The sequence below is a fragment of the Ahaetulla prasina genome, chromosome 10 (assembly GCF_028640845.1).
Source record: "Ahaetulla prasina isolate Xishuangbanna chromosome 10, ASM2864084v1, whole genome shotgun sequence".
NCBI lineage: Eukaryota > Metazoa > Chordata > Lepidosauria > Squamata > Colubridae > Ahaetulla > Ahaetulla prasina.
Genome location: NC_080548.1, coordinates 9,042,394 through 9,052,959, shown reverse-complemented (window position 1 = coordinate 9,052,959; position 10,566 = coordinate 9,042,394).

Below are 10,566 nucleotides of genomic sequence, written 5' to 3'. Positions count from 1 at the left end.
TGACTTACCCAACCTATTCAATTATTATTTTTTATTCTTTATTAAATGTATATGCTGCCCATCTCACCTAAAGGCAACTCTAAGTAGCTTACAGCAGAGTAAGCTTGACAAGATTAAACCTTAGAATTAGAATTCTTTATTGGCCAAGTGTGATGATACAGACAAGGAACTTGTCTCCGGTGCATAAGTTCTCAGTGTACATACAACAGTAGTGACAGATCATTATCACAGTCATTGTAAAAATACATTCATCATAAAACATTAAATACAACACTTAGTGATAGTCATGGATACTAAATAAGAAATCAACATAAATATTAAAATAAAATATTAACATCATAAACATTAACTTTTACAATTACAATTAACAAAGATGGCAAGGAAGGTGTGATGATCCGGGGCGTGGCACGAAAGCAACACAACCAGAGAACAGGTCTAACTCCCCTTTATTGCTCCAACTGTGCCACCAAATGTTCTTACATTCATTACAAGTTCTGGAGCAAAGCTCTCACATGCACCTTCAGCAGCTTCTGGCTGCAAGTAGTCTAGGAAGCCAGGTTAACCAAACAGCAACCAGGGACAGCCATCCAATAAGTCAGGTTAGCCCAAACATTAACCAGGGCCAGCAGTCCAATAAACAGAGCAAGAAGTTCAGCAAAGCAGGCAAGCCCCACAAGACAGAGTACAGCAATATCCAGGATTTTGACAAGTACACACAAGGCTCCACAGATTCAATGCTTGTTCCTGACAAATGCCCCTCCCACCAGCACCTCCTTACATCTCAGTCCCCAGGTGTGCCTTGCGAAAGGGGGTGGGGCACTCTCCTCCCTCGTAGATGGCTCAATCTGCGTTGATCTCACCATCTCTCTTCCCTCCTTGCTCTTGGATCAGGAGGGGTTTGTCCTTGCTCTTCTCCTGCGCCCTTCCTATCTGCAAGTTTTACTAATTCAGAAAAGCCTTGCCTGGATTGACTCTAGCCTTCCCCAGGTTCCTCTAAGGCCAACGGAGCCACCCTCTTGGTCTCTGTTGGCTCTTGTTCCAGCTCATCTTCCCCCACAGAGTCAGACTCCAACAGGGGCATGACAGAAGGGAGCAAGGTACAAGCAAGTTGGAGGTAGAATATTCTCCCAGCCATTAACCACCTCCAGTATGACATGGCTCCATAGGGGACCCAGGCCAATCGGCAGAGCCAGACTCCAAGGTCCCATGGAAGGCCAAGATGGCGGATGTGGATCTCAATTCCAGGGACTCAGTGTTCCAGAGAATGGGAGTCAGGGCAGAAAAGCTTCTCTTCCTGGACCCCACAGCTGGAATTCCTACTCAAGCTAGACAGAGGTCTATCCTATTGAAAAACAGCCAAGAGCAAGGTGCCTTTCTGGACTCATGTCTGAGCATCAATGAACTTCCTGGTTCTATTAAGAGAAAGGCTTCATGTGAAGCTTCCTAGCTAACCTTCTTCCTCAAAATATTTCTCTGGTGGCCAGAATTGAGCTGGACTAGGGTATCTTGTGCTGTAAAGGAAACTAATTTTTTTAAACAGGCCATAGGACCAAATATTTTGTCATTCCTGAGAATGATGAGAGGGGGTTGATATTTTTTTTTTAGTTTCCAAAATGTAATTTATTTTCTACAAAATTTTGATTGTAAGCCCTATTATTATTCATCATAGCAGTAGTATTACCAACCAACCTTGAAGATAAGGAAATGGCTCAGGCCTATTTTGCCAGGAATAGCTGTAACTGATCCACAAAATGACAGTCTAGTCTCCTGGTTGTCTTCATGGGATTTATTTTAGTTTCCTTCTGGAACTGTCTAAGTGGGCCCCATTTTGCCTATTCTGTTCTGCTTGACAGGCTCAATTAATTAGTCACTGCTTAATTGCAAGGCTGAAATAGTCACTACGGGAACCTATTGCTCCAGAGGAAGATGTCTTACAAGCAATCAAGCTATCTGTCCATTTAGTACGCCTGTGCATAGACTAGACGCAATGAATCCATTTGGAGGTGATTTGATTGACTCTCCTTGTGATGCAGGCTTTCCAAACGGAATTCTCATTTCACATCAAGCTGTTGAAACCAAAGATCATCGTACTCCTTCTATCTGGATGGTCACCCTCTTCTACAGACTGGAGTTTTTGGAAGGACGCACATGGTGTGGGAGAGGAGGAAGGGGACACCCATCTAGCCAGCCAGATCAGCTGAATCAGTTCTTGAGATCAACGGGGTGTCAAATGTTGACTCAAGTCATTGGCTTCTAAATCACTCTGATGATTTGATGGCCTTTTTCTTTTTGAAAATGGACCGCCTAAATTGGGAGAATGTAATTTGACAATCTAGTTCCTAAATCCAAGTCAAATTGAATTAGCTATTCAAATCAGGTCTAATGTGATTTGCATGAAGCCACCTTTTCATATATTCAGTTCTACATCAGGAATGGGAAACCTACAACTTGCAGAGCACATGTGTATTCAGCAGCCATCGGTTGGCCCCTCAGAGTCCTCTCTGATTGTGTAGTGAGTAAGGAAGATGACCTTGATGGAGATATGCAGAAGCTGTAGTTTAGGCAAGGGTGGGTGAGGGGTTTGAAACATTTTTTAAACTCCAGAATAATGTTTGGAAGCATCTCAGACAGAGGCCTCCCGAATTCACTGAACTACAAGAAGGAAGAAACAGACTTGCAAGATTTTGTTAGCCAAGCCAACTTCAACAGTTTTAAACTTGCTATGGAGTGGATTTCATGGTCTGGTCTATCTGGTGGGGTTGATAGATTGCCCTTTTCATAACATGGCCCTTTCTTTCATCTGTTTCATACTTCTGTCCATTTTACATGCATACATATACAGTGGTCGGTAAGAGAAGGTATAATCCTTAAATCCCTTTTAGATAATGTTATTATTTTATTTACAGGTAGTCCTCAATCTATGACCACAATCGAGCCCCAAATTAATGTGGCTAAGTAAAACAGTTGTTAAGTGAGTTTTGTCACATTTTATGACCATTCTTGCCACAGTTGCTAAGTGAATCACTGCAATTGTAAAGTTAGTAACCCGGTTAAGTGAATCTGGCTTTCCCTTTGACTTTGCTTGTCAGAAGGGACACCACAACCGTCATAAATATGAGTCAGTTCCCAAGCATCCAAATTTTGATCACATGACCGTGGGGATGCTGCAACAATCATTAGTGTGAAAAATCTTTATAAGTCACTTTTTTCAGTGCTATTGTAACTTCAAATGGCCACTAAATGAACGGTTGCAAATAGGTAATTTCCTTTACCAATATACATGCATATTTTGATTTAATATTCTATTGTGTACATAAATATTTTGATTTCACTTTCTCTTGTGCTGGTTCATGATTGCAAAAAAAAAAAAAAAAAGCTAGGTAAAGTTTGCTGTCTCTGCAGCCTCCAAAATTCATCCAAGAATGTCCCGTGTTTTCCAGTTATTTGGGCTCCTGCTCTGTTTTTACTCTACCTGCTCAGAGGGAGGAGATGTCAGGGGGCTGGAAACCAAGTCCTATGGGGGAGATTGAGAAAAGTCAGCATGTTTAACCTTGGAAGAGAGGACCGAGGAAGGATACAATAGCCTCCTTCAAATGCCTGGAGAGGATTGTTAGACAGAAATAGGCTTTGACCTGCTTTCTGTCACCTCAGAATGCAGGCACAGATTAATGGTCTGACATTACAGGAAGGCAAAATCTGGTTAAATGTGAAGAAAAAATAGTTTGACAGGGAAACCAATCACTTAGGGAGGCAGGGGGGAATTTTTGGCAGGAAGTATTCCCAGAGAATTCCTGAGAGTCCCATGGATGTCCCAGGCGATCCAACCGATCAATCCTAGAGGAGATCAACCCTGACTGCTCTTTAGAAGGCCGGATCCTGAAGATAAAACTCAAATACTTTGGCCACCTAATGAGAAAGAAGGACTCACTGGAGAAGAGCCTAATGCTGGGAACGATGGAGGGCAAAAGAAGAAGGGGACGACAGAGAATGAGGTGGCTGGATGGAGTCACTGAAGCAGTAGGTATGAGCTTAAATGGACTCCAGGGGATGGTAGAGGACAGGAAGGCCTGGAGGAACATTGTCCATGGGGTCACAATGGGTCGGACACGACTTTGCAACTAACAACAACAAATTCCAAGAGAAATTGGACAGCAATCTGCCAATGATGCACTGAATTTCGTGAAGTTCTCCACTTATGACCGGTTGCTTTCAAAGTTCCAATGGACCTACCTGGAGAGCATGTATGACTTGGATTCAGAGTTCTGACAGTCAGGCTCCACCTGTGGTCACAGTACCACACTTTGGGCTGGATCAAATTTATGGCCATATACAACTTCCCATTAATGTGTTTTATGACATTTTTGCTAAAAAAAACCCAGCATTTGTTTCCAGCAAATTTGGCAAAACTGTGCCCATACTGAAACTTTGATTTGGTTAATGACTGCAGCATTCATTTAATGACCACCACAAAATTTTATGACCCTCATGGGTTATGACCATGAGGGCAAACTCTATTGCAGCCATTTGAGGATTTCCTAGGAATCTCTGCTTCCCAGAGCATCATTCAATGGAATTTGGTGTTGTGTTTGTCCATTCTTTTGGCTACAAGCAGTTTTAAATGCAATCTCCCTGGAATTATAATCAAATGCTAATGGAAACACATGCTAAGCAAGCTTTAATCCTGGGCTTAAACTGAATTCCAACTGCATCGGTTTACAATCTTCCAATGTCATTTAGGCAGACATCTATTCCATCTTAAGCACCTCAGATTGCCTGCCTTGTAGCCTAGAGTGAGACAGAACATTGTAGACATGTATCAATAAAAGATCTGCTGAATAACAAATGGAGAAAGTTGTTCACTGGGATGATATATGAGATCCACCTGGATATCCATGCAGAACTTAATCTCTGAATCTGTGCAATTCTACTGGTCTTCTGCAATTACTGTATGGTCACTTGATTCCTGGCAGAGATATTACCAAGTATGAAATTGCCCATACACCTATGAAGCAAAAATGATTATTTTTTCTGAATAGCCAAGATTTGGGTGGGTTTATCAGAACTGGATCCTAGCTTTCTTTGAATTCAGTGTGAGATATTTAAGAAGGGACTCTGACAATAGAGAGGCTGGGCTGAGAATCAGAGAAGATGACTGAAGAGGATGCCTGGAGCTTCATGAATGAAAAATAATCTAAGTTTCTTTCATTTGTAAACAGCATCACAGCATGTTGGTGTTTTAAGGTTAGATCTGAGAGAAGAAAAACTATGATGAAATGTTACTGAAAGTCAGTTCCCACGCATTCTAGCTAACATGGTCGGTGATAAAAGTTGCTAAGAGTTGAAGTGCAGCAACATCTGAAGGACTCATAAATTGCTTGAAATTTTAAATGAAAGCAGAAGTCAAGTTTTCTCCAGCTGATGCCCCCAGATTTGTTAGACTACAACTTCCAATATTGCAGTTAGCACATAGCAGAGGGTTGACAGGGCACAATCTCTGGAGGTCTTTCTCCCCCCCCCCCCCATCTTTCATGCAAAGTCTGTAAGGAGTTTTCCAGTCTGTAATAAATATAAATATTCTCTTTTCTCAAAGAAATTAATTTAGTCATTTTATCAAGTTCCACCGCCTTTACCAACCATTTCTCCATTGTGGCTAGTGCCACAATCTCTCTGCAGTTATGTACGAAAGCAAAGTTCCATGACTTTTTTTTCCCCTACTGTTCCAGAAATAAAACCTCTGGCCTCCATTGTACATTAATCTCACTGCTTTTGTGAATTGCTTTTAATGGATCATTTGGGGATGTGGCAAATGCTTCACAATATTTGGGAAGGAGGATGGAAAACAGCCTTCAGTCATTCTGCAAGTATTGCCAAATGGGATCTACAACCTCTCCCCAAGAGCTAGGAACAAATAGTTTGACCACCATTTATTTATGCGCATGAACGTGTGTATTAATTACCATAGAGAGGAATATGAGCTGGAAGGAACCAGCAGATTAAAATAATGGAGAAATAGTTCAGTTTATTCTATTCCTGCTTTTGCTCCTGGCTTTTTGCAGTATTCCAGTCAAGACTTTGTTCTACATGTAAGTGAAACCACAGGAGGGAAAGGAACATATTGTTGCTCAGCTAGTCTTGGAAGCCAGTCAATTCAACGCCACTGGCATTGAAGCGATGATTTGGGGCAAGCAGAGAAAAGCTGCCAAAGAAGCTGTGTGTTAGATTCTGGGTGAGGAATGGAGGCGAAGCCAAAGTGATCTTCAACAGAACTTGTTTATTAAGTTTTTACGATAACAGTTCAACTCCCTGGCTGACAGCGCTCCTTTTATAGGAAGCTGTCAGCCAGTCAACCAATTAGAACGAAGTATTTTCCCACTTCAACAGGGGACCTGAGTGAGAACTTCAACTACTTATTTCAATACATAATACTGTGGGCCATAGAAGGTGGTTTCCTAAGATTATCCAACCTTCTAGGTCACGGGTCAGCAACCTGCTGCTCTGGAGCTGCATGTGGCTCTTTCATTCCTCTGCTGCGGCTCCCTGTCGCCACCATAATTTTGAGAGGAGCTTCCAGTTATGGGGAGGAAAAGCACGGCAGACCAGGAAGAGACTCTATGGCAAGGGGAGGGTTTTCTGGTCAGCTTCATAATTGATAGGGCTTTCAGTTAGGACAGATAGAGGAAAAAGATGCCACACTAGGAGGAGACTCTATGGTGGGAGAACCGGACTTCTGGTTGGCTCCAGAATTGAATGGGGGGCTTCTGGTTAGGACCTTTGTGGCTCTTTGAAGGTTTGAGGTTGTCGACCCCTGTTCTAGTTGTTGCAATAACAGGTAGTCCTCAACTTATGACCACAATTGGGACTGGACTTTCCATTGCTAAGTGAGGTGCTTGCTAAGTGAGTCATACCTGATTTTAAGATGCTTTTTGCAACTGTCATTAAATGAATCCAGCTTCTCCCATTGACCTTGCTTGTCAAAAGACAGTTGGAAGGGTCACAAATGATGACCACATGACTGGCCCTGGGATGCTGCAACCATTGTAAATACGGTTCCCAAGTGCCCAAATTTTCTTTACATGACCATAGGATTGCTGCAACAGTCATAAGTGCAAGGACCAGTCATAAGTCAACTTTTTTAGTGGCATCGTAATTCAAATGGTCACTAAATGAATGGTTATAAATTGAGGACTTTCTGTACACACACAGCTTCTAAGTCAATGGGTGGAAACATCTCACTTCAAGTGAATTGCAAATTTGTTGTTGGCATTCACTCAGTTATGCGAAGTGTGATAACTATTAACCTTGATTAATGTATTTGTTTAGTATATTATGTGAACCTAGGCTATTTGGGAAGTTTATGGGCCAATATAATGTGCCAACCCACATAATGGATTAATTCAGCCACCAGGTTAAGTGTGGGATACGGTCACGGGCATTCTAAATTTCACTATTCAAGTAGAGTTTTGGATGAAAGAATTTCAAGCTTATCCACACTTTTAAGTGCCATCACTGCCATCTCCACACACACACACCCCCTTTTTTTTTTTCATCCTGATTCTACTGGCATTTTATTCACCAGGAAAAGGGATTTACAAGGGGGACTCGTGTTCCAAAGCATGCTTGTCAATAAATCTTATTGCGTGGAAATAAATCCAGAGAGATTAATCTCAGACAGCCTAATGAAAGTTATCAAGATGGCTTTCTAAGAAGAATTTCAATGAGTGCTGGGCTAGGAAGAAAAGGAAGGTGCGCTGGCTGGGTTAAGCAAGAAACTGCAGACAAGAGGAGGAAGCAAAAGATTTAGTCACCCGCACCCAAATAGGAAATCTGATGGCTGCAGTATAAAGGAGCAGGTTGTGCCAATCTATTTGTTTCCTGCCCTTTAGAACATTATCTTATACACTAAGAGAGGAGTAGGTAATATATGGCCCTTTTATGACCTGTGGACTTCAACTCCCAAAATTTTTGAGTCAACCATGCTGCCTCAGGAATTCTGGGAGTTGAAATCTACGGCAGAGGTGGGTTTCAGCAGGTTCTGACCAGTTCTGGAGAGCCAGTAGCGGAAATTTTGAGTAGTTCAGAGAACCGGTAAATACCACCTCTAACTGGCCCCGCTCCCATCTATTCTCTGCCTCCTGAGTCCCAGCTGATTGGGAGGAAATGGGGATTTTGCAGTAACTCCCTGGAGTGGGGAGGGAATGGAGATTTTGCAGTATCCTTCCCCTGTCACACCCACCAAGCCACACCCACCAAGCCACTCCCACAGAACCGGTATTAAAATTTTTTGAATCCCACCATTAATCTACGGGTTGTAAATGGACCATAGTTGCCCATCCCTGCCCTGAGGTAAGTTTGGCTCCCACCCTTCTCACTTTTCATAAAAAGACCTGGCTCTGCCAGATAGTTTGGGGACCCAATAAGGAATCTTCAATCTGGAGGTGGATGACTAATTATAAACTAATCCCACTTCCTGTGTATCTGGCTCCCTCCTTTGCCATATTGTGGTAATGATTTTATTTTATCTGCTTTGTTATCTCATATTGGATGATTTCAATGGGTTTCTCTTAATGTTTTTACGTGGTAAGCCAGCGGTCTCCAACCTTGGCAACTTTAAGACTTGTGGACTTCAACTTAAGAATTCCCCAGCCAGCTTTAAGTCTGCCAGGCTTAAAGTTGCCAAGGTTGGAGACCCCTGGTCTAGATCATTGAAACATCTAAAGGACCTTTTACATTTCTTCATCTTTGCTCTACCCTAATGCTCTAGCCCAGGGGTGTCAAACTCAAGGCCCGAGGCCACGATCCAGCCCATGGGGTGCTTAGACCTGGTCCGCAGGGCCACTCTGGAAACAGTGAAGGACTGGCCTGCAGTGCCTCTGCCAACAAAAATGGAGCTTGGGAGCCCTCCTTTCCATGCGGCCCTCCCAAGCTCCATTTTTGCTGGCAGAGGGTTGCAGGAGGCTATTGCAGCCAAAAATGGAGCTCGAAGCCTGTTTTCTCTGCCAGAGTGCTCAGGCTGCCACAGGCGCCCTAGCCATGCCCATTCTGGCCTCCTGAGGTCAAACACAATCCTGATGCGGTCCTGAATGAGATCAAGTTAATTAGTTAATTAATTATATTATTATATTAATTAGTTAATTAATTATTATAATTATATTAATTAATTATTATATTAATCAGTTAATTAGTTATATCCAATTAATATAGTTATTGCATGCTTATGCTTATATATATGCTTATAAATTATATAGTTACTTTCATGCTTATGCTTATATATACTGTTGTGACAAAATAAATAAATAAAAAAATAAAAATAAAAGTTTGACACCTTTGCTCTAGCCAATATACATTTGTTATAGTCACACCACACTCATCCCTGGTTCAAAGATCATTTCACAACTGCAGTCTCCTAACAAGTAAAACATGACTGGTGTTAATCTCAATTAGTTTATTGTGTCTTAGCTTGCATTAAACTCATCCTTTGATTGCTTTCTGCTTCAATGTCTTGCGCAAATCCAGAAAACAGGGTCATTCAATAACCAGAGAAAACAAATTTGACCAACACAACCATTTTGTGTGCTCCAGGGTCAAGGAATTAAATGGTCCATTGTTGGTCTCTGTTAGAGGAGTTGTTTTGTTGGTGTATTCTCTGTAAGTATTGTTTTTTTTTATTCTTTGAATTTATGTGTGTGTGTGTATGTGCATATACTGATAGTCCTCGTCTTACAGTACTTCATTTAGTGACTGTTCAAAGATACAACAACACTGAATAAAGTGAGTTATGACCATTTTTCACACTTACAACCATTGCAGCATCCCCTGGATCACATAATCAAAATTCAGAAAATTGTGTTATTAACAACTGCAATGATTCACTTAACAACTGTGGCAAGAAAGATAATAAAATGGGGCAAAATTCATTTAACAATTGCCTCGCTTAGCAACAAAAAAATTGTTTCTAACAAATGTCTCAATTATGGTCATAAATTGAGGACTATCTGTGGAGAGAGAGAGAGAGAGAGAGAGAGAGAGAGAGAGAAAGTATATAAGAGATATTTCTGAACTGCCTATCTCCCTCAAAGGGGGACTCTGGGCAGTGTATAAAAAGGCATCAAATATGAAACAGCATATAAAAATGAAAATGTTATAATAATTATTTTAAAAAGGCAAGCAAATGTTCAAGGAGATTATTTTAACCCTGTTAAAATTAGTCAACAAAGGCAAAAGGAAGGCTCTCATGGTATGAGCATACCCCACAGCTGCATGCTTCTTTGGGTTCCCTACACAAAGTTTCAGAGCATATTTTAACCCCTTTTCAGAAGTCCAGGAGCGTGGGGGCCCGTCTCACCTCCAGGGAAAGGATATTCCATAAGACAAGGGTAAAGGCAGAGAAGGCTCTCTTTCTAGACCCCGCCAGTCAGAATTCTTTGACTGACAGGGTCTGCAACATGCTTTCCCTGCCTGATCAGGTAAGGTGGGCTGATGTGAGGGGATGAAGCTGGTGCCATAGGTAGCCTGGCCCCATGCCATGTAGGGTTTTATAGGTCATTAGCAGAACCCTGAATTTCCACA